Source organism: Populus nigra, chromosome 2, assembly GCF_951802175.1.
Source record: "Populus nigra chromosome 2, ddPopNigr1.1, whole genome shotgun sequence".
Taxonomy (NCBI): Eukaryota; Viridiplantae; Streptophyta; class Magnoliopsida; order Malpighiales; family Salicaceae; genus Populus; species Populus nigra.
This window is the reverse complement of record NC_084853.1, coordinates 18,511,134-18,514,966: the sequence shown is the minus strand read 5'-3', so window position 1 is coordinate 18,514,966 and position 3,833 is coordinate 18,511,134.

Here is a 3,833-nt window from a genome sequence, read left to right as displayed (position 1 = left end):
GCGAGGAGAGCCAACGCATGGGCGCGCGCACGACAATTTAATGCCACGCCCACGCCAGCGTAGAGCTCTCCTCGCAATCCCCAAGCTCGGCGGTCCGCACCAGCCGCGTCGGCCAGGCCTCCATCTTGCGAGCACGGGCAGCTGCCACCGCAGCCGGAGGCGAAGGATCTCGAAGGGACAAGGGACAGGCCGCGGGGGGGAACGACAGGGACAATCATGCGGGGGGCTGTCAGCCCCGGCTCGCAAGACGGAGGCCAGGCCTCGGCAGCGGGCACGTCACGCCACGAGGTCGGGGATTGCGAGGAGAGCCAACGCATGGGCGCGCGCACGGCAATTTAATGCCACGCCCACGCCAGCGTAGAGCTCTCCTCGCAATCCCCAAGCTCGGCGGTCCGCACCAGCCACGTCGGCCAGGCCTCCGACTTGCGAGCAGGGGCAGCGGCCACCGCCGCCGTGACGTCGCGGCAAGCAGACAGCCGCGCAGCAGCTGCCAGCACCTTGGCACAAGCACGGCAAATGAATGCCACGCCCACGCCGCGGATAAGCAGCCCCAACGCGCCCGACGGCTTGGAGCGGGTCCCGAAGACGGTGGCCGGAATCGGGTCGTCGCCGGCCGGAAAACGGGTCATCGATGCCGGCAATACTTCGGGCCATGAGGCCCCCCACCTTAGTCCGAGTTTAGCAACAGCCCACATATCCCCCGCGGCAGGCCTATGGGCGCCAGGCCAGCGCGCCCCATGGCCAGTCAGGGGGCACCCCCCTAAAGAGCAATAAGTGTCATTGAAGCTCTGGCAGGGGGAGACACTACTAGGTCCCAGCTGTCACCCCCCCTCTAAAAAATTCATTTCTTGGTATTTTGAGCTGAAATTTTGCACAGAGGTTGGCAAAAATCCAATCCAACTTTATTAATTTTTCCAGAATTTTTCGAGGTCGGGAAGTATTTTTTTTTATTTTCCTACCATTAAAAATCGAGGAAATCGGAAAAAATAGGAACCGGCTCGGAATGACCCCAAATTCAGTGGGCAGCCTCATAAAAATATGGCTGATTTTACTGGATTGATTTCATGTGGAAAGCACGACGTTTTGTTGTAGGAATGCGGGAACCCCGGCGGCTCGCCTGCCGCGGCCAGCGACGTCGGGCTGGCCCCTGCAGCGCCTAGCCTCTCCCACGCGGGGGGCAGGCCAGAGCGCGGGGGGCCAGGGCCCGAAGGCAGCCCCCCCGCGGGCGAGAGAGCAAGCCAGCAGGGGCTGTCCGCGCGTCGCGCAGCGCGGCATGGCTGCGGGGGCCGCAGCGCGCGCGCCCAAGCGCCCAAGGGCCCCCAAGGGCCCCAGGCCCTCAGGCCCCAGCGCCCCAGCGCCCAGCGCGGGCGGGCGCGCGCGCGCGTGTGGTCTTTGAGGGGCGCCGGCCTGGTGGCTCCCTAAAGAGCAATAAGTGTCATTGCAGCTCTGGCAGGGGGAGACACTACTAGGTCCCAGCTGTCACCCCCCCTCTAAAAAATTCATTTCTTGGTATTTTGAGCTGAAATTTTGCACAGAGGTTGGCAAAAATCCAATCCACCTTCATTAATTTTCCCAGAATTTTTCGAGGTCGGGAAGTATTTGTTTTAATTTTCCTACCATTAGAAATCGAGTAAATCCGCAAAACTAGGAACCGGCCCGGAATGACCCCAAATTCAGTGGGCAGCCTCATAAAAATATGGCTGATTTTACTGGATTGGTTTCATGTGGAAAGCACGACGTTTTCTTGTAGGAATGCGGGAACCCCGGCAGCTCGCCTGCCGCGGCCAGCGACGTCGGGGACGCTGGCCTGCGCTGTCGAGCCCGCGAGGGCTGTCTCCGCGGCAGGCCCCCCCTGAACGGGGCACGACAGGCCACCGCGCTGGCTCGTCCAGCGTCGACAGTCCCTCGTCCAGGTTTCAGATCGCGCCAAGTCGAACCCATGACCTGCTCAAGCCATCGTGCGCTGCCGAATTCGCATCTGCGTGTAGGCTGCCATTCCACGCGGCAGCCCCTGTTTTCGTCAGCGTGCCCCCCTGACGAATTTTCCTGCCTGGCCCAGTCCAGCGTCCAGCCCCTGTTCGTCGAAAAATCTGCGCTGCCGATTTTCCACGCGGCAGCCCCTCTTTTCGTCAGCGTGCCCCCCTGACGAATTTTCCTGCCTGGCCCGGCCAGTCCAGCCCCTGTTCGTCGAAAAATCTGCGCTGCCGATTTTCCACGCGGCAGCCCCTCTTTTCGTCAGCGTGCCCCCCTGACGAATTTTCCTGCCTGGCCCGGCCGGTCCAGCATCCAGCCCCTGTTCGTCGAAAAATCTGCGCTGCCGATTTTCCACGCGGCAGCCCCTGTTTTCCTCAGCGTGCCCCCCTGACGAATGTTCGTCGAAAAATCTGCGCTGCCGATTTTCCACGCGGCAGCCCCTCTTTTCGTCAGCGTGCCCCCCTGACGAATGTTCGTCGAAAAATCTGCGCTGCCGATTTTCCACGCGGCAGCCCCTCTTTTCGTCAGCGTGCCCCCTGACGAATTTTCCTGCCTGGCCCAGTCCAGCGTCCAGCCCCTGTTCGTCGAAAAATCTGCGCTGCCGATTTTCCACGCGGCAGCCCCTCTTTTCGTCAGCGTGCCCCCCTGACGAATTTTCCTGCCTGGCCCGGCCGGTCCAGCCCCTGTTCGTCGAAAAATCTGCGCTGCCGATTTTCCACTCCGCAGCCCCTGTTTTCGTCAGCGTGCCCCCCTGACGAATTTTCCTGCCTGGCCCGGCCAGTCCAGCGCCCAGCCCCTGTTCGTCGAAAAATCTGCGCTGCCGATTTTCCCCGACGAACCTGCAGCTGCACAAATCCGCGCTGCCACTGCCCCATTGTCTGGACCAACAGTCTTTTCCATCAAGCCCTGGACTATAAATCGTCCAGACTCATCGCCAGCACCCGCTGCCGATTCTGCCGACTTTGCCGATTTCGTCGGCGCTGCCGATTCCAACACTGCCCGCCGTGCCTGAACCAGCGCTGTTTCGTCAGCGTGTCCCCTTGACGAATTTCCCTGCCTGGCCTGGACAGTCCATCTTCCAGCCCATGTTCATCGAAAAATCTGCGCTGCCGATTTCCCCGACGAACCTGCAGCTGCACAAATCTGTGCTGCCGATTTCCCCCCCTGTCGGCATGGCTGCCGCTGCCCCGATGTCCAGACCAACAGTCTTTTTTGTCGACTTTGCCGATTTTGTCCGCGCTGCCGATTCCAACACTACCCCCTGCATCCAAACCAGCATTGTTTCGTCAGCTCTTCCCCTGACGATTTTAGCCCTGTAACAAACAGTAGGCCTCCAATCCCGCCAACGGGAGCCAAGTTGATAGGGAAGAGAATTGAATGACGCGCCTGGTCCTCGCACCCCGCCACCCGAGGGGCCTTTTTCCCGGCAGCCTCTGAAAAACTCTAGCTTTCACGGTCCTCGCCGCCCCTCACCACCATGGCAGGCCTCTAATCCCACCCATCAGCAGTTGTAGCCGATAGGGCAGTGATTTGAATGACGCGTCGCGGGCCTCCGGGTCATCTCACCCGGCCATTAATTGGAGCGTTTTTGGCTGGCCGAGGATGGGGGGATGGATCTCTTCTTCCGAAAAAGCAAACAGTACATCGGGAGTTATGTTGACGGGGCATGGAATTGAATGACCCGTCGCGGGCCGCCGGGTCATCTCACCCGGCCATCCCGGGGAGCGTTTTTCCCGGCAGCATCGGGGAAACTCTTGCTTTCACTGCCCGCTGCCCAAGTCCCCACTCGAATCGGCCCCCCGCGCCAACAAGCCAACGCTGCCGAATCGGCAGACACTGCTGCCGAATCTGCCGACACT